General features: G+C 38.2%; 1 protein-coding gene across 16 annotated transcripts in view; it reads left to right on the top strand.

Moving 5' to 3' along the window:
• THSD7B (thrombospondin type 1 domain containing 7B) overlaps window positions 1–27,098 on the top strand; it is a 1,262,144-nt gene that overhangs the window by 844,045 nt on the left and 391,001 nt on the right. The window lies entirely within an intron of this gene.

Genomic DNA, 27,098 nt, shown 5'->3' on the forward strand with positions numbered 1-27,098 from the left:
TCTTTCTGTTTTCTCATTATTAGTGTATAAGAATGCAAGGGATTTCTGTGTGTTGATTTTATATCCTGCAACTTTACTATAATCATTGATTAGTTCTAGTAATTTTCTGGTGGAATCTTTAGGGTTTTCTATGTAGAGGATCATGTCATCTGCAAATAGTGAGAGTTTTACTTCTTCTTTTCCAATTTGGATTCCTTTTATTTCTTTTTCTGCTCTGATTGCTGTGGCCAAAACTTCCAAAACTATGTTGAATAGTAATGGTGAAAGTGGGCACCCTTGTCTTGTTCCTGACTTTAGAGGAAATGCTTTCAATTTTTCACCATTGAGGATAATGTTTGCTGTGGGTTTGTCATATATAGCTTTTGTTATGTTGAGGTATGTTCCTTCTATTCCTGCTTTCTGGAGCGTTTTTATCATAAATGGATGTTGAATTTTGTCAAAGGCTTTCTCTGCATCTATTGAGATAATCATATGGTTTTTATTTTTCAATTTGTTAATGTGGTGTATTACATTGATTGATTTGCGGATATTGAAGAATCCTTGCATCCCTGGGATAAAGCCCACTTGATCATGGTGTATGATCTTTTTAATGTGTTGTTGGATTCTGATTGCTAGAATTTTGTTAAGGATTTTTGCATCTATGTTCATCAGTGATATTGGCCAGTAGTTTTCTTTTATGAGGCCACCATCACCCTAATACCAAAACCTGACAAAGATGCCACAAAAAAAGAAAACTACAGGCCATTTGTTTATTTTTGTTTTTATTTCCGTTACTCTAGGAGGTGGATCATAGAGGATCTTGCTGTGGTTTAGGTCAGAGAGTGTTTTTCCTATGTTTTCCTCTAAGAGTTTTATAGCTTCTGGTCTTACATTTAGGTCTTTAATCCATTTTGAGTTTATTTTTGTGTATGGTATTAGAAAGTGTTCTAGTTTTATCCTTTTACATATAGTTGACCAGTTTGATCAGCACCATTTGTTGAAGAGACTGTCTTTTCTCCATTGTATATTTTTGCCTCCTTTGTCAAAGATAAGGTGTCCATAGGTGCATGGATTTATCTCTGAACTTTCTATTTTGTTCCATTGATCTATATTTCTGTCTTTGTGCCAGTAGCATGCTGTCTTGATGATGCAGCTTTGTAGTAGAGCCTGAAGTCAGAAAGGTTGATTCCTCCAGTTCCAGTCTTCTTTCTCAAGGTTGCTTTGGCTATTCAGGGTCTTTTGTGTTACCATACAAATTGTGAAATTATTTGTTCTAGTTTTGTGAAAAATGTCATTGGTAGTTTGATAGAGATTGTATTGAATCTATGCATTGCTTTGGGTAGTATACTAATTTTCACTATATTGATTCTTCCAACCTAAGAACATTAGATATTCTCTATGTATATTTCTATTAAAGAATATTAGGTATTCTCTAGGTATATTTCTCCATCTATTTGTGTCATCTTTGATCTCTTTCATCAGTGTTTTATAATATTCTGTATACAGGTCTTTTGTTTCTTCATGTAAATTTATTCCTAAGTATTTTATTATTTTAGTTGCAAAGGTGAATGCGATTGTTTCCTTAATGTCTTTTTCTGAATTTTCATTGCTAGTGTATAGGAATGCAAGGGATTTCTGTGTATTGATTTTGTGTCCTGCAACTTTTCTATATTCATTGATTAGCTCTAGTAATTTTCTGATGGCATCTTTAGGGTTTTATGTATAGAGGATCATATCATAACTATTGAGTCAGCATTTTACTTCAGAAGACATGGGCACAGGGCTTTGTACACGATTTCACTAAGACAGGGAGTGCAAGGTGACCATAAGCATTCAAAGAATAAAAGAAACACTAAACTTTCCGGGAATGTGTGTTGACAAGTCAGGAATAGAAGGCATCTCTGAATCAATATCAATTTCTACTTCATTCTGAATCCAAAGGTGGTGATAACTTACCTCCTGAAGACATAATAGAAAAATCATGAGACTGTTCTGGATAGACTGCAGTGTTTCTTATTCAAGTGTTGACATGGGAAGCTCAGATGCCAAATGTGAAATGTGTCCCTAAAAATCCTATTAGGCTTCCATTCCTAGGAGACTATCCAGATATTTTCATGAAAGGTAAAAGCAATGGTCATATACCACTGAACATGATTTTACTATTCTGTGTGCAATTTGGACACTGTTAAACATCAACTGGATTTATGTTGCACAAACATCAGTTAAATTCTTCTCAGAATGAACTGTAGGATTAGTATGTATTTTAGGATTTATTATTCTTGGCTTCAGTGCCTTTGTCCGTCAGAGGATTCCAGAATCTCACCAGCAAGGATGTCCCTCTCTGGGGACTTTTTCTGATGACAGAGGAAGCCTTAGCCCTCACTCACAAGAACTGCTATCACCTGTCAACAGGAGGTAAGAATTCTTCTGGGAGGTAGGGGTGCAAACAGGGCAAGATTTCCTGTCATACCAGCTGTTTATCATTCTGTCCCTGCCGTCTCATTAGATACATATTTGTCATGCACCATAGGGAAAAATATGGAGGCTCTCCATTCCCCTTCTTTCCAGGTGTTCAGTTGATGTCTTCTTGTTTCTCCTACTTATCCTACAAGACTGTGCACATCACACTCATATAAACTCAAGACACAGACCCAGCTGCAATGGACATGGGCCTGCTCTATTTGAGCTTCAAGCAGAAAAGATCTCCAGGAGGAAAGGGTTGAGCCTTTTCAAACAGTACCTGATGATTCATCTTATTGGCTCTGAGTTTCCTGATCAGGTTCCAGACCAGGTTATTTCATCTGTAAATAGAGATCCAGCAGAAACAATTCTCTACTTTGGAGTTGTGTAGGGACTTTCTAAGTGATGGGGTACCATTAGATATCACAAGCCACATTTAAGAAGACCTATTTTAGATTTTGTTCAGAATCACTATCCATATTTGATGTATCATAGCCTTAAATTGTCCCTTAGCACACATTAATGGATAGCTGTCAAGTTACAGTTTTCAGACAAGCAACTTCTATTTTTGGCTTGTTTTATGCGTTTATGGAATTTTATTGGTTTCCAAAATAAAAACTCTAAAAGTGTTATATATTGAAGAAAATCCCCTTATTTCATAGAATTCTGAAGAAAATAATATCATAAAAGTCACCTGAACTATTTATTTAGTAACCAAACTTCTAAACATCTTTTTATACATACATACATGAAAACATTCTTGCATTTTTCCTTCCTAATAGTAATAGACATTTCTGAGTGCATTTATTATGATACAAAGCCACTGATGTATGAAGGCTCCATTTTGTGGTAATCAACTTATTACTGACAGATGTGATGGTGTTCCTCTATCAGGAACACCACTCACTACCACTTTGTTCACTTTTGACTTGCATTTACCGCTAGAAATGCCAAATCAGAGAACTTGTGTCTTTAAAAATTTCACTAAATATTTTCAAGTTGGCTTCTAGAAATGTTGTATCATTTTATTCTCTCAACATAGAAGCATAGGGTTATGCCTATTGCCCATGCCTTTAGCAAATGCTAGGTCTAGCCAATAGTTTTAACATTTGTCAATCAAAATGGATACGTGTGTTGACTGAAAAGATACAAACAACCTAAAATTGGAGGGTTATGTTTTATTTGGCAGAAAGTTTTAGGACTTCAGGCTCAGGAGTTAGCACCTAGAGTAACCCTGAGAGAAATGCTCTGAGGAGACAAGGGTGGCAAGCCAGGTTATATAGAAATTTTGCAACAGAGGACAGAAGGCAGATTATTCAAAGTCATGTTTTAAACATCAAAAGATTATTATTAATTAAAGGAAAACCAGATATTTCAAGTTAAGGAATTTAGTATTTTTCTATGGAAAGATGCAAGAGTCTGGACTCACTGAAATCTTTCATTTGATACACACCTTATCTATCCGGGGCCAGTGTCTTGTGCTTTCTTTTCACATCCTGAGTTTCCTCAGGGCTCACTGTAGGGAGTGGCTGCAGTCTGATGACTGCTAGATGGCAGATATTCTTTTCTTCCTGAGTTCCCTCAAGGTTGAACAGCTCACCATTTGTGGTAGCTGCAATAGCCGATGACTGTGACATCGTTTGTTTACTGTTATGGCAGGAAATATTCCATTTCTCAAGTGATAGCTTATTTTTCTACTCATATTTCTTGCATCGCTAGTTTTTCTTAGCCAATTATATTCCTTTGTAAACACTGTTGTTGTTGTTCAGTCACTCATTTATGCCCAACTGTTTGTGACCCCATGGACTGTTTGTAAACATTGCCTCTCACATTTATTTGTCTATTTGTATACTAGCTTTTTGTCTTTGCCTATGTCAACTGAAAAGATGCAAAACCTGAAAGCTGAGAATTACATTATTTGGTGGATTTTCGGAGACCTCAAGCCTGGGAGGCAGACTCTGAGATAGCTCTGAGGGACTACACAGGAGAGGTAGGAGAGGAGCCAGGGTATATAGGAATTTTTGCAACAAAAACCAAAGAAAACATCAAAAGATGACTATTAATTAAAGAAATCCAGGCATCTCACGTTAAGGAATTTAACAGTTTAAAATGAGAAGATGCAAGAGTCTGGTCTTATTGAAATCATTCCTTTGACATTACCTTACCTATCTAGGGTCCATATTCTGTTCCTTCCCATCCTGATTTCCCTTAGGGCTCTCTGTTGGGGGTGGCTGTAGTGCCTAACGGCTGCAGCATCCTTTGTTTGCTGACATGACAGGCAAGCTTTTTCATTCACACATATAGTTTTTAAATGTCATTTAATATATTATGAATAATAAAACTTTATTTGTACTATATTTTAAAAATATGCTCCCAACTTGATATTTGCTTTCAACTTTGTTTGGGATTTTTTGTGTGTTTTTAAAATTTATTGGATAAGGTTCAGGGATTGATGTATTCAATTTTTAAACATTTTCTAGTGGCATGTCTATCAACTTTCAATTTTTAGCTTCTAAATTTGTTGTTATAACTAAAAAAGTAAAAAAAAAAAAAACAACTAACCTTACTATTGAGCAGATAATCACAAATTATGATGGAAAGTGCCAAGGTCCAGCCCCAGCTGATCCAGGGAGTTCAAAGCAGGGATGGCGTCGGCGAGGATCAGGATACAATAGCTTCAATTAGATATTAATTAGAGATGTAAAGAGTAATAGAATGAGGATAGCTCAGTAGGAAAATTCAGTGGAGAAAAGAGGCTGAGTAGCTTGGTTTACGCGGGAGACCAATAAAACTTCAAGACAAGAAGTTTGCAGCACTTACATAGGCCGCAGGGGTCCTTCCATTCTCCCGAAGGAGGGGAGACACTGAGGCCTCCACGGTCGGATCTTAGAAGCCCAGGCATAATTAGTAAGCTTGGTGGGTTCCACGCTCCAGATGGAGACTCAGCCAGAGTTTGAGAGAGAGAGCGACATGGGGAGGCCAGTATTTCAAGAAACTGATCCCAATTCTTTATTTTCCATGGTCTACTTTTAGACACTGAGATGTTACGCAAAAGTCACGTGGGGTCAGCAGTCCTGACTTTTATCAAAGTCAGGTGCTTCATACAAATGTATACAGAGGTCTTAGGGGTGTTACATCATCTTCTGGCCATGGGGCCTGCTGACAATTTATGACCCTCTCCTTGTGACAGCAGTCAGTCAACCAGGACACTTATTTCTCCAGGGGTGATTATTCTTAAAAAAGACTTCACCTTCCGAAGGCACCAGATAAAGTTACATTCCTATAGGGTGAGGGTGTAATGGGTTTTAATTAAGGAAAGAATTTACTTAGCCTAAGGTCTAATGTGATTAATATCAAAGGTTAATACTTATTTCTTCTATATATTCATTAATGTGTATAAGGGCAGGGGATGTGGAGACTTAGCAACAAACATTGGCTCAACAAATGAAAAACCCTTCACCAATACAATTTCTAATCAGCCCACTATACTTATACTAATGGTTTTCTAACTTTTCTAAGGAACCTGTTTTTAGAAGGTTTAAAGCATCTCGTGCCTCTCACAGTTGGGAGGCTGTGAGCAATCACATGTGGCCGGACAAGCCTGTCAGGCAGGCTAGAGAACCTTCAGAGGAGTTTGTAGGTTAAAACACTCTTGTCACGCCCAGGAGTTTTTATTAACTGGAGCTCTAAGTTAACTCCTTCTCTGAAAGAGGTGGTGGGGGACAGCCCCCCATAAAGTCAGAGGTATAGGTGAGAGCACAAAGTAGTAAAGTAGGCAGGCTCTGGTTATGGGGGTAGATGCTCGAGGATTTCCAGGGGGACTCCTGAGGCTCGATCTCACTTTTGCGTACATCGAGCCTCCTTCCTCATGACCTTTGCCACGGGCAGAGTGCCTCACGCTGGCCCCCAGCAGGAAAGTCCTAAGTAACTGAGATATTTAGATTCTTCCAAGTGATAAGTGTACAGTACTTAACAAAGAGGAAAATTAGAGGACAATGAAAAATTAGCAATGAAAAATTAAATGATAACTTTGAGCTTTATTTACAATATCAATAACCTGAGGTAAGGGGAAAATGATTCAGTCCTGCTAAGAGATAGCTCAGCTAATCCATCAGCAAATATTTTGAGACCAAAAAAAAAAAAAAAAATGTTCATTCAAGAATAACCTTTTCAAATAATTTGTTGAAAGATTTCCAAAAGTTGGTAATTAGACAATTTATCATGAAGAAAGGGAAGCACCTAAAATGTAGGTATTATTATGTATCTGCTCTGTAGCCTAAATCTTCTAATAGATTAGTAAAACACTCATACTGTTGGTTGTACAACTACCTTTTGTTTGCTTTCACTTGGTTGGCTTTCTAAGGAGAAAAAGTGTTTGTTCTTTGAAACATTTTGTATACAACCTGGAGATAAATATTTTGATGACACAATTTCAGCTGAAGAGTATTTTTTTAAATAAGAAAAACATGGAATTTTGTGTCATTAACCATTTTTTACAATACAAAGCATATTTAGTCTGTGGGAAAAAGTCCCTCTACACAAGATTATAAGAGTATGTATTTATACTTTCTTTTTCTGTTATGTTAAAATGTTTAATTATTGTATTATGTTGGAATATATTTGGAGGAAAAGTTGAAAAAGAGATTGAATGTTTTCTTTTCTTTTCATTTAGCCAGCCAGTTATCCCCAACTATCCTATAATCTTAAAACTGCCTACCAAAATTTCTCATTAGGGTCTGTTAATGGGCCCTATTTTCTTTCTTTGATCCTTCTATTCACATGATAGTAATTCCACTGTTATAATACTCGTACTTTTGTAATATGTTTCAATGTCTACTAGGTCATTTTTTTTTGCATTGTACACTTATTTTCAGAATTTTATATATTTATTCTTGTGAATTTTGAACCCTTTATTAAATTTTTGACTTTTAAGAACTTCATATTGTGCACATTCCATAGATTTTATATCACCTCAGATTATTATTTGGATTAAATTTAGGACTTTTGCAAGATAAGTCTGGTGGAAATATATTGTCAGTTATAGCAAAGATGTCTATAGTATCACAGATTTGTAGAAGTAGTCTTCATATAGGTTGCGTGTTAAAAACATTAGCATAAATGGTAGGTTCAAATGAATCCTTAAGACTAAGAAGCTATAGGACATGGTAAAGGTTGAATGATTTATCTGAGCAGAATGCCACCATCTTTGTTTCTGTGGTAAAAATAACCTCTGACACTTAGTCAAAAAAAATTATTAAGAAATTACTGGAAATTCTCTGGTTATCCAATGGTTAGGACATTGGCTTTGGCTTTCCATTGCAAAAAATTTGTATGGGTTTTGTATGGGCATGGGTTTGATCCCTGGTTGGGAAACTAAATTCTAAGATACCACATGGTACAGCCTTAAAAAAAATGGTGTGGCTGTTTTCCTAGAGTGCTTATTTTCCTTTCCCCAATCTTTTCTATAATGTTGCCCAAAATATTAAAAAAAAAAAATCTAGGTTCACATAAGTCTGTTGTCTAAATAAGAACTAACTGCTGTGAAACAACACAATCAGATTTGTATATTTTTTAACTTGGGTGGGAAAAATGAGAGATGAAGAGAGTGAGCCAGTTAAAGAAACAGAATTTATAATCACTGAGTGTTGTTAACATTATATAAGTTTATTACTCCCAGTGGATAATTAAGGCTTTTAATTTTATGACTTGGTGTGTTCTGACATAATCTGTATTTCGAGTAAAAGTAAAACCATAGGGGGAAAGTCTGTAGAATTTAGAGTATAAATTGAAACATTTTATAAAAGTAATTCTTATTCAGGGTGTTACACTGATCCTTGAATGCAGTTGACAGTTTTTCCCATGTGATGTTGATATATAAAATTCTGTATAGCATGATTTTTTCTGTTTCTTTGCAGAATATTGATCAGGTATTATTTTTTTATCCATAAACTCACTTTGTCCTACATAGTAGTTGTCCGGTCTATTTTTATTTTCCTAAAATATCTGTGAGCAGTTACTTCAAGTAGTTTCATATATAAAATAGAACATCTTTATGAATGCAAGATGTTTGGATACTGTTTATTGATAATTGTATAAGGAGCCTACTATATATAAACAGTTTTCATGGTATGCTGTTATTATATTTTCTACAGTTGCCTACTTGTAGATGCACTTTATGAAATACAGTGCATGGACTGTATTTATGGAGTGTTTATTTTAGAGTGTTATTTAGAGGATCAAGTGATATCAGATCAAAAAAATATAAGGACTCTAAGAAGGTTCTTTGTAATCAAATACTTTTATAGTTTATGCATAGACATCTCCAGAGGGGAAAAAGTCCCAAATCTGCTCAGAGTAAGACAGTTCTACTAACTCACAACACATGAGTTCTAAAAATTATTGATCCTAGATTGTGTGTGCGTGCGTGTGTGCGCGCCCGCTCAGTCAGTCAGTCAGTCATGTCTGACTCTTTGTGACTCCATGAACTGTGGCCTGCCAGGGTCCTCTGTCCATGGAATTTTCCAGCCAAGAATACTGGGGTGGGTTGCTACTCCAGGGGATCTTCCTGACCCAGGGATCAAACTCTCATCTCCTCCTTCTTCTGTATTGGCAGAAGGATTCGTTTTCACTGAGCAACCAGGGAAGCCCTAGGTTACATGTATAGTATTTCCTGATTCAGTCCTAAATAATCAATATTAATTACATCATATAGTTACATCCTATTTTTTATCTTTTATAAACTGACTTTATTAGGTGAGATTGTTTTCATTGCTACAACAGAAAATATAACAAACTAGGTCAATTATAGGAGAAGGCAATGGCACCCCACTCCAGTACTCTTGCCTGGAAAATCCCATGGATGGAGGAGCCTGGTGGGCTGCAGTCCATGGGGTCCCTAAGTCTGGTTTTTCTCTTACTCCGATAACTTATTCACTGTGCTCTTGTTCAAAGTTTTAGGAATGATTTCTCTGGAAGGTTTTTTCTCGCCTCCAGTGTTCTCTGCCAGCTGCTGACTTTCTTTTCCATATGATAACAAACACAGTTGTATGTTGCTACCTACAGCTGTAACTCTCACCTGAGGACAGTATATCTCTGTTCACTTGCCACTTTGCCTGAGATAGACATAGAAGAGCTCTGAATAATGCTCTTAGCAGAAAGAGTCACTTATTAGGTACCCTCATGACAAGTGCTGTATCTTAGTATCTGCATGCCCAAGCCCCTTTAATCTGGCTGATTCCTGTTTAATCACCTCATGTTCAATATTGTGTAGACTGCAAAAGCACTTTATAAAGAGTAAGACACCACAAAGAATCCATCATTACTCTTACTGCTATTTTCTCAACTTATTTAACAGTTTGGATTTTTGATCACACACTATGATCATACACTATGGTGGAGACTAGCTGCCTGCTTAATTTTTATTTTCTTTTCCCCTAACAACAGATTTTGATATTTTTAGGGATTCCCAGCTTTAAAAAATATCATTGCTTCCAAGGCTTCCTCAAGGAAGTTTCAAGGCTCAAAATTACTGACTGGGCTTTCTGGGAAATATCCTCAAACAGAAGTGAACCGGCTTGTTCCTCTGCTTGTTCTTGCCTAGCTCATGGGTGAGATTGTTGGAGCTCCAGCTGCCATATTGTGTCCTTGAGGATGGACGGCATGCACCAAGGATTACAGAGCCAAAAGACAGAAAAGCCTAAGGGAGTTGTTCTCAGCCTTGGACCACTTATCACTGTTTTGTTTTATGAGAGAATGAAATTGGAAGAGGATTTAATGCATTCAAACCACAGAATGGATCTCTGTTACTAGCAGCTGAATATAATTCCTAATTGTTAGGCTCCCATATAGACTCTTCCTTTATTTATTTTATTTTTATCGTAGTATCAACATTTTGCACATGATCTCAAAAAGTCTAAAGTTATCGTAATTATATTACATTGTAGCCCATCATATATTCTATCAAATATTTTTTCTATATGTATCATTGCATTTTGTTACATAGCACAGTGCTGTTAAAGATTTTTAGCCTACTATACCATACTTCAGAGAAGGCAATGGCACCCCACTCCAGTACTCTTGCCTGGAAAATTCCATGGATGGAGGAGCCTGGTAGGCTGCAGTCCATGGGGTCGCTAAGAGTCAGACACGACTGAGCGACTTCACTTTCACTTTTCACTTTCCTACATTGGAGAAGGAAATGGCAACCCACTCCAGTATTCTTGCCTGGAGAATCCCAGGGACGGGGGAGCCTGTTGGGCTGCCACCTATGGGGTCGCACAGAGTTGGACACGACTGAAGCGACTTAGCAGCAGCAGCAGCAGCAGCATACCATACTTAAACTAAAGAAAAAAAATAGGAAAGTGCCCTTTTTCTCCAAAAAGAATCATCCAAGTTTATTGGAAAGTATTGTTGCTGTCGTTGTTTAGTCACTAAGTCATGTCTGACTCTTGTGACCCCATGAACTGTAGCCCACCAGGCCCCTCTGACCATGGAATTTTCCAGGCAAGAATACTGTATTGGACTGCCATTTCCTTCTCCAGGGGAATCTTCCCAACCCAGGAATCAAACCTGTGTCTCTTGCATTGGCAGACAAATTCTTTACCACTGAGCCACTAGAGAAGCACTTTGGAAAGTATAACTGTTTTGAAATCACAACCTTCAGTAAGATATAATAGTCTTTGATTAAGGAAATAACATTAGATGAAGAATTTGTCCTTGATTTTGAGCTCATGTCTGCATATTTAGGCCATATTGAATTTGACTATAGTATTTGGACTAATGTTAGGGTTATAAATTTATATAAATGCCAAGGTTGGGCTTCCATGGTGGGTCAGTCATAAAGAATCTCCTGCCAATACAGGAGACATGGCTTTGATCCCTGATCTGGAAAGATCCCACATCCCTCAGAGCAACTAAGTCCCTGCACCACAACTATTGAGCCAGCACCCTAGAGTCTGGGAGCCTCAACTACTGACTCCCACGTGCCCTAGAGCCTGTGCTCTGCAGCAAGAGAAGCCCCCGCAATGAAAAGCCCCCACTTGCTGTGACTAGAGGAAAGCTCACACAGCAGCAAAGATGCAGCACAGCCATAAATAAATAAATAAATAAATAAATAAATATCTGAGGTTATACTTTCATATCTAAATTGAAGGAGAAATATATATATATATAACACTATATGTGTGTGTAAAGAAATTTATATATATATGTAAATAAAATGCAGTGCTCACAAAAGTGAGCTGAAAGGAATTATGTCCAAATCAGAGGAAATTCATAAATTTTTCTCTATACCTGGCTTTACCTTGAATGCCCTTTGCCTTCTTCTTTGTCTGATAAAATCCTACTTATCCTCAAAGCCCCAAGCAAGTGGCACTTTTTCTATGAAACCTTCCTAGCTTCCAAGACAGAATTATTCCTCCTCTTTTCTTGCTTCCCAGGGCACTGAAGAAAAATGCATTTGGGCTCTCATCCAGACTCTCTGACTTTGAGCTTTAGACAAGTTTTGTGCCTTAGATAAGTTATTAATATGTTAACCCTCAGGTTTCTCATCTTAAAAATAACCATAATAGTACCCATGCCATAAAGTAGCAATGAAATTAAATGAAGTTAATTATATAAGGTCTTCACAAAGCAGTCAACCCCTATTTAACATTCAAATTACAGAAGCTTTCATCATTCTTATCTTCTTCATTAGCCTTATGAGAATTATTCTTTTCATTTTAGCACTTCACATATACTGAAGTTTAAAGCATTGTGTCTCTTAGAGGCTCATTTCTGTACAGTGTAGAATTATTCATCTTTGAGTAGCCTCAACCTAAATGGTGGAATAACATAGTTATTGAACAGGATTAGTGTACTGATAAAATAAGTATCTTTTGAGTGAATGGATTTAGTAGTAACAATTGAGATTGCATACTTTGTACTTTGTATACAAAGATCATGTATATGCATTCTGAACTATTATAAGAGATGTGTTTTGTTTGTGCTACTGAATCCATATATTTTTTATCTGATCACCTACTCCAGAAGGAGTACAACAGGGGTGAAATACTGAATCAAATATGACACCCCAGATGGGAAAGATACCCATGCCAACAACAGAGCCAGCCAATCACTGGCATCTTAAGAGTGAAATGAGTGTCATTGTGTAAAGTGGATTCTTCTGGAGTGAAAAATCTGTGAAGTGGTTGGCAATAGGAAAATCCAGCCCACAAGGACATTCAAATCTACACTCTGGGATGGTGGGCATCCCTTCCAACAACCTCCAAGAAATACAGATATACCAACCATATTGTGTTATTTTAGTCCAGGCTGAATTTCATGGAGTATAAATTCTTGTCCAATCTAAGCACATCTGTTCATAATAATTAACTCCTGTGCCTTGTGAGCAGAAAAGCGGCATCAGCTATACAGTGAGATGCATTGGCTTTATTTCTGTTTGTCATAATGATTCATTGAGACATTATGGGGAAGCAGATGCTTTTTCTGCACTCCCAGCCTCTGCATTGTGGCTGCCTATGCATTGCTATTACTCCTTATATGTTAAATTAAACAGGGTTTTGCGGAGAAGGCAATGGCACCCCACTCCAGTACTCTCGCCTGGAAAATCCCATGGGTGGAGGAAGCCTGGTAGGCTGCAGTCCATGGGGTTGCGAAGAGTCGGACATGACTGAGCAACTTCACTTTAACGCACTGGAGAAGGAAATGGCTACCCACTCCAGTGTTCTTGCCTGGAAAATCCCAGGGACGGGGGAGCCTGGTGGGCTGCCATCTCTGGGGTCGCATAGAGTCGGACACGACTAAAGCAACTTAGCAGCAGCAACAGCAAACAGGATTTTGAGTTTGTAGAGCACTGAGGTTGTTAAGTGTTAATGCCACGGTGGGAGTATAATTTTGAAACTTTAAAAAGTCATTTGCTCGTTCCAAAACTCGTTTCCCTTTTCCTCCCTGGTATGGGATCATAATTTCAACCTTAATCTTGATTTTGAGTAGAAGCTTTTATAAAGTTGCAAATCACTGGGCTGGAAGTTCCCATGAAAACTTTAATTCCAGCTTGAGGTCAACCAACTTCTGGTGTCAAAGACAGGCGATAACACGTTCCCAGTAGAGATGTTATGATGATTGAAATGCAATCATGGGAGTAGAGCATGCAGTGGGGAGCCTGGCATATAGTAATAATAATAACTAATTAAAGTGACCTTTCAGCTCTAACTATATGAATTGTATTTTATGCTCAAGAAATCCTATTAGGTGGGTACTATTTTTGTACCCACTTCATGTATGAGAAAACTAAATCTCAGAGAATGAACTCTGCCAGGCTCATTTATCATGAAAGTTTGGAACCAGGATTCAATCTCAGGCAGTTTTACTCCAGAGTTGGCATCCTTAACTGTGCTTCTTTTTCCCTTCATGAATGTTAGCTGATAAATCTTTGACCAAAGGTGAAAAAAAAAATCATTTGGACCTTGAGTTGAGATATCATGGGACATTGATGAACCATAACCTTGGGATGGTTATGATAAATTTAGATGAATATAAGAAATTTCCAGGAATAGCCTCTAATCCATTTCAATTCCTAGACTTAGATCATTTCTGAACATCACAGAGCCTCACCTTGTTGTCTTGAAGGTACAGACACCTAGTTTTAGTTGGTGTGGGAACTGAACACAGAGAAGAGGATTTCATTGTCTCTACCACAAGCAAATCAAGAAATTGACCGACACTCACACAGCTTCTGTAAAGGAAAGTCATTCCAAAGCTCCCATTGAAAGGGCATTCCTTAGCCAACCACCAGTATTACTATTTGGCTCCACATTCCTGGCTCCTGGAAAAGGCCATTGACCTAAGTCAGTTAACACATAATGATGCACATAGTTCAGTGGAATCTCCAAGAATGTGATGAAAAACAAGCCGAAAAGTCTATGATGGATCATGTTCAATATGAAATTTTGGATGAAAAAAACTATGTGTGAACAGAATTTGTGGGATTAAAAATAACTTACAAAGTAGAAGAACAGCAACACACACACACACACACACACACACACACACAAACCCAGCAGAGCTGACAGAGAATTGTTTAGTTGCTAAGTCAGGTCCACCTCTTTTGCGGCCTCATGGACTGTAGCCCACCAGGCTCCTGTCCTTGGGATTTTGCAGGCAAGAATACTGGAGTGGGTTGCCATTTCCTTCTCAGAGGGATCTTCCAGACCCAGGGATTGAACCCAAATCTCCTGCATTGCAGGTGGATTCTTTACCACTGAGCCACCTCAGAAGCCCTCACAGAGAAAGTGGACTGGAACAAATAATGTAGAAGTGAAGGTGGTGTGATAGAAATGCCATCCAACCCATGAGCATGGAAACAAGTAGCCTAACCTTCTGGATGCCGTGGACCTAGAGTCTTTCTCACACTGGGAGCTAGGTATCAAAGTGTTCCCATGAAATCTCCCTCACTTATTGCCTGACAGAATAACCTTCCAGCACTCTCCCTCTTTCCTATTGAAATATCATAAATAACTCTCTCATGTTCAATCAAAAGAATGAAGTAATGCTTCTGTTTCTCGCTGTCTGTGCTGAAAGATAGTGTGTGGCATTAAGGAAAGAATTTTAGCTGCACACAGCTCTCTTCTTTGATGCTTATTAGCTATTGAGGGCCTGAAGGAACCTATTTTGATGAAGTAGTTGTGACTAAGTGTTTCATCTCTTGCTTATATGAATGAATTTGACTGGAAACTGGGTGACAAATTGGTCTCCAAGCCACAGTGGAAATGGACTGCAGTGAATTGGTAGTTTTGAAAGATATTAATTCCATAAATTTCACAGATGAATATTCATCATTTGATATAAGAAAATTTAGGAAGACGAATGAGACTGTAGTTGACAAGAATAAATGGTCCAGTTCTGGCAAAGAAAAATGCTGCGTTATTGTCAGCAGTAATGCCTTTCATTTATTTCCATGTTTTCCCTAGGTCATAATCATTTTGCAAGTGAATTTTAAATAGGAAAATACATCACTCTCTGAGGCTCATAGCAATGAGTGACCCAAAAAGACATCATCATTTTAGACTTAGATTTCTTTTCCCCTGTTGTCAAAACTCTTAGGGATATAACATATTTCAAACATGAAAGTAAGAGGTTGTACTGGGAAGTTCGTGCTGTATTCTTCTTTCACTTATCACATTGTTTTACAATTTGTAATTACTTCTTTTGTCCTCAACACTCTTAGGCAGAGAACAAACCCTTTAACATCTACAGCCCTAAAGTCCTGAGTAGTTGAACACACAGTTGGCACTCAATGTTTACACACTTAATGAACAAAAAAATAAACTAAGGACGTTATATCTCATCCTTAATGAGTTATGTGTTCATGGTTATATTTACAATACTAGAATTAATACTCCTGTGGAGAAAAAATATAGTCAGCCAATAAATAATGAAATCTATTGTGTTTATTCCATTCAGTGAGAAATTATTAAATATTTTAGAATCCATTCATTCATTGCTTTGGATTCTATTAGACACCTTTTGAAATAACAAGAAAAAGAAAGTAACGTTTATAGTTCCTACCCTTAAAATGATTATGTTTAATGGAAAACTAAGTGGCATGATCATTAACAGACATACTTTTTGGAGGGATTGTGACTTACTCATTGATTTGTAAAGCAGTTTTTCTCCCTTTGCTAATAGTGAACTATTTAAGAAAACAAATGTGTATTCCCATAGGAAAATACAAATTCAAAGACTATTGTTTTGTCATAGTATGAAAGCAGGAGGGGATTAGTTCAAAGAAAGAACCAAAAAGCCAAATTAAAATGGAGTCAGAGCAAAGTCAGAGCTCCATATAACTGATATTTTTTCCAAGGAAGTTTCCCCCAAGAGGAAGAATACCTCAGACCTGAGTCAAATTGATCAATGCAGGCCCCTTCCTTTGGAAGAAGAGCCAACTAATTTCATAGCTAACTGCATTCAACTGGTTGTTTTTTATGATATGATATGACAGATTTACTCAAATTGTGTTTTTTATTTCTAATTCAGTGGGGTTTTGCCATAAGTGTTGTCATTAATTGTTGGGTCTGTTTGGGATTTTGTTGCTATAGAAAGAAATAGTCACTAGACAAGCAGTTACAGGTTAATGAGAAATTATCTCTGAATTCCATTAATAGCTGTCTTCCCCACCTCCTCTTAAAAAAAAAAAATCTGGTCCCAGACAGAAGGTCTACATCCAGGGCAGGGAGACAGCTCTAAATTGAAGACAAAGTAAGTAGTTGACCTGTACTTTGGCTTGCTTTTCATTCATAACTTTTCATTATTATTATTTCTCTTTTCTTTCCCATGGGAAAAATCAAGGACAGCAGTGAAATCAGGTTGAAAATCCCTGTACCCAACAAAATGATTTTTCTGAAGGAAACGTGATGTTGGGGTTCACCAGCATTGCACTAGTTTTTTTTCTTTTTCTTTTTTTCATGCACTAGTTGCTTGACAATGGTGTAATTACATATCCTTTATCACTTTCACGATCTTTAAAATGAGAAGACACAATGTCAGATGATTGTTTCAGAGCTTAATGAGATTATTTGCAAAAAAAGTTAACAGAATGTAAAAGGGATTTCTCAAGTGACACTAGAAGTAAAGAACCCACCCGCCAAGCAGGAGAGATAGGACAGGCAGTTCGATCTCTGGGTCAGGAAGATTCCCTGGAGGAGGGCATGACAACCCACTCCATGTTCTTGCCTGGAGAATTGCATGAACAGAGAAGCCTTACAGGCTATAGTCCATAGGGTTTCAGAGTCAGACTAGACTGAAGTGACTTAAATGGGAATAATACCTACTTCTTGTATTTGATGAGATGAAATGAGAGGCAAAAACTGTACTTACAAGGGTGTTGTTGGCTGCAAACTCTCTTCAGATTCTCCCACTACCCAGATGTCAAGATATGGGTCTGCTTCATTTTTTACCTGTCTTGACTCTGTTCATTGCAACCTTCATTTACTGGCTTCTCCATGGCTGTACAATTCCAGACTTAACATCCATATGTTGCCATACCATCCAAAGGAGAGGAAACACATCTTTCCAGTGTCCTCTTTTAAGTAAGAGAGAGACTTTTCATAGAAACCCTTGGAAATCTTCCTACATGTATCACTGCCTTGGTTTGTGTTGCAAGCCTCTTCCAGAAACAATCTTATTGATAAAAGAGTAACAAAAACTGATTTGTTTGAATTCTTGATTGAGTCAGTAGCTCTAGGAAAGTTACCTTTAGAGTCTTCAAGCCTCACTTTGACTCTGACTAGGACCTTAACTTTTATTGAGGTATAAGATACTGGTAGAGAGGGGTAGATGCCCAAAGGAAAATCAGGGTTCCATCAGGAATAGAAGGGGAAGAGTGAATACCTAATGTGTGAACATCCAGCATCATTTCAACACAATTGTGAACCTGTTTCATCTTTGTCAGGAATGTAGTTGCTCAACGTGAACTTAAGCAATGAAACGTCATAGTAGGTTATACAAGGCTACTTAGATTCCTAAGTCATAGGTAAATGGTTGATAGAGAACAGTGCTCTATTTTTTTTTTTTTAATTGTGATACCCTCCCAAAATCATGTCCTCAGGTTCTACTATCCTTCTTAGTATGAAAAATTGTCAGTTAGTCCAAGGCATTGATTTCAGGTCCATCAAATGCAGAGCTACGGAGATATCAAAATAAATAGAAGACACTGGAATAAACTTTCTTTGGAAATAAAATATTGATGAAACTAGATGTACACAAGTGAAAATGACTTGAGTCTTCACAAAATAGCGAATAAACCAGCACAAATCAATCTAAGAATGTCACAAGAATGCACCCCTCCCTTGGAAAAAATAGTCGTTTCAAAGGCTGCTTATCAACCTGTTAACTTGTATGTGTCTGTGGCCTTTTTTTCTTTGTAAACACCAGACTTTCTAAGAGTGTATGCTGGAGAGAAGACTCCTACACACAACAGGCATGCTTAAATGTGTTTTGTGATAAATATTCAAGTGTGAAAATAAGAAACGCATAAAATCTTTCTGTGGGTCAATGCTGGAACACTTAAGTTGATTCTTTCCTGGAAAACACATTTATCCACACATTTCGTGGTTTTATTTTAAGTCATATTTCCTTCCATAGTGGCTAGTAAGTTATGTGTTATTGCCAAATGAAAGCTGAGTATATTTACTGCAGTTTTCGCCTGTCTCCTCCTACTGAGATTTCTGTTTTAAAGAGCAGACAAGCATTAGTTCAAGGTGGGAAATCTGGCTGGATGAGGATCTGGCAAGCTCAGGCCACTGCCAAGCTAAACAGATGCAGTGACATGTGCTACATATTGTGGACTTCACTTTTTAAAAATTAATTTTATTGAAGTATAGTTGATGTGCAGTGTTGTGTTCATTTCTACTGTATAGCAAAATAATTCACTTATATATAGTTTCTTTTTCATGTCCTTTTCCACTATGGTTCACACAGGATATTGACTATAGTTCCCTATGCTACGCAGTAGGAGCTTGTGCAGCCAAGTGGACCCTCATTAATCTTGCCCAAGAGCGTCAGTCCCTACCAACTAGCCAATGGATTCAGGCTGTAATTGGTTAGCTTGATTTGTTACTGTTAATATTAGAAGTACCTCACATAGTTTTTTTTTTTTTTTTTAAGCTTATCATTTTTTTTAGCTTTTCACCAAGGAGTGAAAACTCACATTGTCTTACTATGATTAGTTAATCCAACCTGTGGTCCACACTTTTCCAATGGTGTCTTTCTCCTCTTTCTTCTGTTGATTCTGCTTTCTCTCCTCCATCTACATTTCCTCTTCTTCACTACCTCTATTCTCCTCTGTCTCTCCTCTCCTTCTACTCACCCTCTTTTCTTCTTATGTTTCTTTCCTCCTTTTGTACTTCCTCCATCTCCCTTCCTTTCTCCTCTCCATCATTAAAGCTTATTGTAGATAGATCAATAAACACGTGTGAGACTGTGATTTATAGTGTGTGATTTTAAATGAGCTCTGACTTTCTAGAGCTGGATGTAGTAAAAAGATGTTTTCTAGTAACAATTTCAGTGCTGTTAGAGACTGAAGAAAATCATTCTAATCATTAGTCCAACATGTGTATTTCTTTACAGCACAATAGCTGAATGGCATTATTTATTTTAAATAAAAGCTGTCAAATTCTACAGATTTGGCCTTTGGAGGTTCTCGATTATTCTTCAGGGGTCTTTTTGTGAAAGGTATGCTGACATTTTGAAAAGCAAATAGTCCAAGTTGACATTTTTTTCCTTAGTTGGATGAGTTTTCAAGACACCACTGAGGCAAAACATTACAAAGTTCTTATGCTGTCTTTCTGGTATCAATATGGGGATTTTGGGTTTCTAATTAGCTATTTAGAAGTAATTGGCATTTTTCATTGCTTCTTTGTAAGTGAGACACGGTTCTGTAAGATTTGACATCTTATTCTTAGGAAAACATGTGTGGACCTAATCAATTAGATAAAACACAATTTTAGAAAATATATTGAAAAAATGTCTACTCATTTTCATTGGATTTATTTTATCACAAGAGTTTCTCTACTAAAAATTAGATATAAAAAATGTTCATGAACAAGTACAATAGACAGTTTCTGGTAGCAACAGGTTATCCCCTTACTCTAAGGATTGATTATATTGTGTTTCTTGGGGAACACTTCTGAAATTTCACATGAAACAATTCAGTGTTAAATGGGACACTATTAATTATCCCATTAAAAATTAACATATTATTTTTATTTTGCTATGACAAATAAAACCAAAATTATCAATTTTGGTTTTTATTATCAATCTAAAACATGAATGTGAATCAAGAAAACAGAAAAGATACAAATGAACTTATTTATAAAACAGAAATAGACCCAGAGACATAGAAAACAAACATGATTACCAAAGGGGAAAGGGGGTCAGGGATAAATCAGGAATCTGGGTCTAACCTATATACACCACTATATATAAAATACATAACCAACAAGAATCTATTGTATAGCACAATTTTAAAAACATAAAAGAATCTGAAAAGGACATGTGTGTATATATATATATATATATATATATATATAAGTTGAATTATTGTGCTACATAGCTAAAACTAATGCACTGTAAGTCAGCTATACTTCAATAAAAAAAGAAAACATAGTTGCAGAATGTATACTAGTAGTGATTATATTTCTTAGAAGGTTCTGCTCAGTGATGCCTGACTAGTTTTCCAGTTCTCCACCATACCTTCTCAAATTCTATTAACACAGAAAGTTTTAGCAAGCCATCGAATGTATTAGGTGTTCATGGAGTCATATGTATCCAAGAACTAAAGAAACCAACTGCATCAATTCACCATAAGTTGTCCAGAGAAATACTGGGAAAGTCTGTGAGGTAGAGGAAACTACAATACCAAAGGAGAAGTTAGCCCAGGTTGGCAGTATTGGGGTCATCCCAAACATCTCTCCCCCTTCATCTCCAGCCCAGCACCAAGTTCTCACACATCTGTCTTCTAAGAACTCACCATCTCCATCACCACCCCACCAGGTCAGATGAATATTTCAATCCATACTCTCCTCTACTGCTCAGGTGTTGTCTTAAATGATACCATTTACTTGCCTAAACCCTTTAGTGATTTTCCTTTACTCTTAAGATAAAGGCACAGTCTTTTTTAAAAATAATACAGTTTTGCTGACTATATTCACTATGCTTATTTATCTACTAGCTGTAAACTTCATCTTAAACATCTCCCCAATTTCTCCCCACCAACCCCAGCCTCTGGTAACCAACATTCTACTCTCTGCTTTTATGATAGTGACTTTTTTAGATCTCACATTTAGGTGAGATCATACAGTATTTTTCTTTATTTTTTAAACATTTTTATTGGATTCTAGTTGCTTTAGAGTGTTGTGTTAGTTTCTGCTGTATAGCAAAGTGAATCAACTATACATATACTCCCTCTTTTTTGGATTTCCTTCCCATTTAGGTCACCACAGAGCATTGAGTAGGGTTCTCTGTGTTATAACAGTAGGTTCTCATTAGTTATCTATTTTATACAGTTTCCTTACTGTATATGTGTCAATCCCATCTCCCAGTCCATCTCACCCCCTTTTCCCCTTCCTTGGTATCCATGATTTTGTTCGCTACATCTGTGTCTCTATCTCTGCTTTGCAGATAAGTTCATCTGTACCATTGTTCTAGGCTGCACATATATGAAGGCACGGTCCTTAAAATGGTTGGCAAAGGCCTGAATGTCAATGCCCTTTTCCAGGCCTGGAAAAGCCCTTCCTACCTCAGACTCCATGCTCTAGCCATACCAGTTTCGCTCAGATCCTACAGCAGATGCTCCTCTCTTTCACCCAGACTCCATGCTCTAGCCATACCAGTTTCGCTCAGATCCTAGAGCAGATGCTCCTCTCTTTCACCCAGACTCCATGCTCTAGCCATACCAGTTTCGCTCAGATCCTAGAGCAGGTACTCCTCACTTTCACCCAGACTCCATGCTCTAGCCATACCAGTTTCATTCAGATCCTAGAGCAGATACTCCTCTCTTTCACCCAGACTCCATTCTCTAGCCATATCAGTTTCTCTCAGATCCTAGAGCAGATACTCCTCTCTTTCACCCAGACTCCATGCTCTAGCCATACCAGTTTCGCTCAGATCCTAGAGCAGGTGCTCCTCTCTTTCACCCAGACTCCATGCTCTAGCCCTACCAGTTACGCTCAGATCCTAGAGCAGATACTCCTCTCTTTTACCCAGACTCCATGCTCTAGCCATACCAGTTTCGCTCAGATCCTAGAGCAGATGCTCCTCTCTTTCACCCAGACTCCATTCTCTAGCCATACCAGTTTCGCTCAGATCCTAGAGCAGCTACTCCTCTCTTTCACCCAGACTCCATGCTCTAGCCATACCAGTTTCGCTCAGATCCTAGAGCAGATACTCCTCTCTTTCACCCAGAATCCATGCTCTAGCCATACCAGTTACGCTCAGAATCTAGAGCAGATGCTCCTCTCTTTCACCCAGACTCCATGCTCTAGCCATACCAGTTTCGCTCAGATCCTAGAGCAGGTACTCCTGTCTTTCACCCAGAATCCATGCTCTAGCCATACCAGTTTTGGTCAGATCCTAGAGCAGATGCTTCTCTCTTTCACCCAGACTCCATGCTCTAGCCATACCAGTTTCGCTCAGATCCTAGAGCAGGTACTCCTGTCTTTCACCCAGAATCCATGCTCTAGCCATACCAGTTTCTCTCGGATCCTAGAGCAGATGCTCGTCTCTTTCACCCAGACTCCATGCTCTAGCCATACCAGTTACGCTCGGATCCTAGAACAGATGCTCCTCTCTTTCACCTCCAGCCTTTAGCAGCACTCTTCTTGCTTTCTGAGAGCCTCTCCTCAGTGTGAAAAATTTCTTTCTCCCCTCGACTGCTAAGATCTTTCTATGACAGCTCATGTCTTTGTAGCACTTACCACAACTTTCATTTATGAATTTGTAGGATTAGTTGATTAATATGTACTTTTTACTGAGTGATTTGATAAGACCAGATTGTAAACTCCATGATATCCAAATTATAAACTTGAGTCTATTGTGCCAACTCCTGGTTTGCCAGTATTTAGTATAGTGCTTGGCAACACTAGTTGATGTGTATATAAAATAAATGACTCTTCATGCAAGGAATGTAGAGAGTAGTCGATGTGAGTTCTGGTTTTGATATCAAAGAGACTGGAATTCCAGTGTTAGCTTCCTTGCTATCTAACCTTGGTCAACTTAGGTAATCATCCTTAGACTTAGTTTCCAACAAGGCTCAGAATGTGACACATGGTGATTGGAAATAGTTTTCCCAGGTGGCTCAGTGGTAAAGAATCTACCTAAAAAAAAAAAGAAAAGAATCTACCTGCCAATGCAGGAGACCCAGGAGATGTGGGTTCGATCCCAGGGTCAGCAAGATTCCTTGGAGGAGGAAATGGCAACCCATTCCAGTATTCTTGCCTGGAAAATCCCACAGACAGAGGAGCCTGGCTGGTACAGTCCATGGGGTCACAAAGAGTCAGACACAACTTAGCAACTGAGCATGCACGTGTAGTAATTGTAAAGATTAAATTAGATAATATCTCATCAAAATTATTGTCAGGAATGTTATGCCATTACTTATATTTAGCTCTATGGTAATATTGCATTAATCAGCACTTTAATTTCCCTTAAGAGCAGTTTATAGTAAGCTAGTCAAATGTATGGTTAGTATGATGCTAAAAATTCAGTCTTTATTTGCAAGTATTTCTTTGAAATTCATTTGAGCCATCAGACATTAGGAATTGAACATTATTCCTGTATCTCTTTTCTTTAGTTGTCTATGCTATACAATTTTGGTTTATGGATTTTTATCTACTTTTTTCTAGTTGTCTGTGCTATAAAATTTTGAATATTTTCTACTGTCTTGACTGTCTTTTAACTGGCTTTCTTTTATCATTGAAATGTTTCCATTGTATCTTTTCTTCAGCATGAAACCATTCAGAAAATTGTGAGTGTTGGCATAGTAAGCATGCAATGGAGAGACAATATTGAAACAAAAAAAAGTAATGATAAAATGTTCACCTTTTCAGAATGCAATTTCCTAAAATGGTTAAGAAATAAAAATCTTTCATGCAAATACATTTATTTTCCAATTGCAGCCTCTTGAAATTCAGGAAAATTTAGAGAAGATTATAAAAATAGTGGTACTTCAGATAGTGCATTCTGAGAATTTTCAGAGATGCTCACCTATCTAAATTAACTCTTGTATTTACTTGTCTCTGAGCACTTCTACACAAATAAATAGCTTCTGTCCCTAATCCATCAATTGGTCACTCTTGATTACGTTCCTCAACCTGTGTCTGGACTGTAGCAGACACCAAGGAAAGCGTAAAAGGCATATAGCTTTTTCACATAAAGAAGATTTTGTCTAGTTGAGAAAATAAGATCCACATGTGGTTTGAAAAGAGAGCCAGAAAAAAGACAAAATCCCAAATTTTATAGTGTAGACAAGTAGATAAAAGAGAATGGCAACCCACTCCAGTATTCTTACCTGTAGAATTCCATGGACAGGGGAGTCTGGCAGCCTGTAGTCCATGGAGTCGCAAAGAGTTGGACATAACACAGAAACACTAACACGCTGAAAGAGTCATTTGACTTTTGGTAAGAAAGGTGGCTTTCCGTGGATGGCTAAAGATATTCCATTTTCTTTTGATTTCCCAGGTACTTGCTCTACACTTCCCGTGCACTTAGGACCACTTATCATCCTGTCCCCTAGCCTCCCTGGTATCCTTCTGTTTCCTGCCTTGTCTCCTTCTCGTGCATGGAATCCAGGGTCACAGTAGCCTACATCAGGATGTGCCTGCTGATGGTGGGTGAGGTGGAGAAGAGAGGTTTGGATGGAGAAGTTCTGTCTCTTAATGTGATTTTCCTTAATCTGTACCTCAACCCATTCTCTAGTATGGATCTAAACTAGGAGTCAGCGAACTTTTTCTGTGAAGCTCCAGATAATAGATATTTTTGGTTTTCTCGACCATATGGTTTCTCTCATAACTACTCAACTTTGCTATGAAGCACAGAAACAATCATAGATGATACATGGACATATGAGTATGGCTGTGATGCAATCAAACTTTATTTACAAGCCAGTATCAGTCCAGATCTGGAGAAGGCAATGGCACCCCACTCCAGTACTCTTGCCTGGAGGCCACAGTCCATGGGGTACTCTTGCACTGGTAGGCCACAGTCCATGGGGTCGCTAAGAGTCGGACAAGACTCAGAGACTTCACTTTCACTTTTCACTTTCCTACATTGGAGAAGGAAATGGCAACCCACTCCAGTGTTCTTGCCTAGAGAATCCCAGGGACGGGGGGGCCTGGTGGGCTGCCGTCTATGGGGTCGCACAGAGTCGGACATGACTGAAGCGACTTAGCAGCAGCAGCAGCAGCAGTCCAGATCTCTCCCATAGGTTGTTGCCTGGCTGCACTCCAAAGACCTACGAGGCCTGCACATGCCAAGGTTTAAGACTGAAGAAAGAGCCTGAAGTCAGCAAAAAAAGACATCGGTGGTTTAAAGGATAGGGGAACTTACACATCTGAGGCAAGGTTCTGGAGTGACACCCCACTGTGTATATCACAGGGCAGGCAGAACATGACAGGCCATCTTCGCCCCTGGGAGTTAGGGGAGATTACCAGTTGCAGAGAAATTGACCTCAGGTGGGCACGTTAGTTACCAGGGAAACCAGCAGAGAGGCCTGCCCCTCATCACCCCTTTGATAAGCTATCATGGTGGGGATATTCTGATCTAAAGATTAGAACAATCACCAAATGGGTGCAGACAAGTATGTAGGAAGACCAGTCGTGTGAGTAGGGTGTAGGTGAAGCAGGTCGAGCAGGGGAGGTACAGCGCACAAGAAAACAGCCATCTTGAGTGACCTGACCATACAGTTGTTCTATATCAGCCCTATGCTATTGACCAAAGAAAGAGGAGAAAAATTCAGGAAAGCATTTGATATATTTTATCCCACCATCTTTCCTTCCTTGCTCAGCTTATCCAGCCCAGCACCTGTTCCACTAGAGCAGAGCAGGGAGAAAGAAGGGAAGTGATGGGAGGGAGGGGATAAACCCTCTCTGTCTTTGTTCTCCATACCCTGATTCCACTCCCAAGCCCTTCTATCATACCCTGTGTCTTGTGCGGAATTCTTCCTAACCCTCCAGCCTATTATTAACTCCTCAGCATGCCTCCCACAAATGCTTACGTTCTCCCCTTTCCCCAGCTCCCCTCTCCTGTGAGCTCTGCCCACCAGGTCAGCAGCAGTGACTGGCCCAGCAGGACATCTGGCAAGGACATGTATTCCTGGGATTCCAAGGTTACTTCTCAGTGCATTTTCTCCATACAGATTGTTACAGAGGACAGTTAAATATGCTCAAATTGAGTTAACTAGATTTCTATAATGTATATGAGGAAAATTGTATTTATATAGGCAAACACAGTAGTTATTTGGAGATTCAAATTGAGTTTATCATGACATATGAACGTTTAGTTAATGATGACATAATTTCATAAGTTAGAAACTATTGATACTTCTGCATTCCAGGTAAGCCAAGAATTGCTTAGTGCTGGAGTATTTTGAGCACTCACAGATAAGGTAACCAAGGCACTGTTTGTGAGTCAGAGATGATCAAGAAGGGTAATGCTCTCCATGGGTTCTGGAAACAGTCTCTGATAATCATCTTTCTGCTGTCTCCATGAGGAGACATGAACATGCTCTATTCATAGCAGAACAGAGAACAGATTAGGAGCTGATGCATCAAATCTTGCTTATTTTATCATCTCTTGGAAGGAGTTTTATTTTAACCTTTCTTTTATCTTCTCCTCTTGTAAAGAGTTTTTTGTTATCCACATTGAATTTTCCTGCCAAAGTGACTAACCCATGCTCACAGCCCCTAAATAAATCAGCAGCAGTTGGTGATAATATTGGTTTAGGAAGAATACATGCTTGGCATGTATTACATTAGTTAGACAGATTGGAACCAGATAAGGACGAGAGGGCAGTAAGGTGATTTTGAGTTGTAGTTATTGACCTTCAGTGCACCTTGTGTAAATGGGCCAAATGCTGGTTTCTAAGATAACAAAAACCTAAGAAAGAC

This window comes from Bos grunniens, chromosome 2 (genome assembly GCF_055505025.1).
Source record: "Bos grunniens cultivar Pamir isolate PY7600 chromosome 2, Bosgru_T2T1.0, whole genome shotgun sequence".
Classification (NCBI taxonomy): Eukaryota; Metazoa; Chordata; class Mammalia; order Artiodactyla; family Bovidae; genus Bos; species Bos grunniens.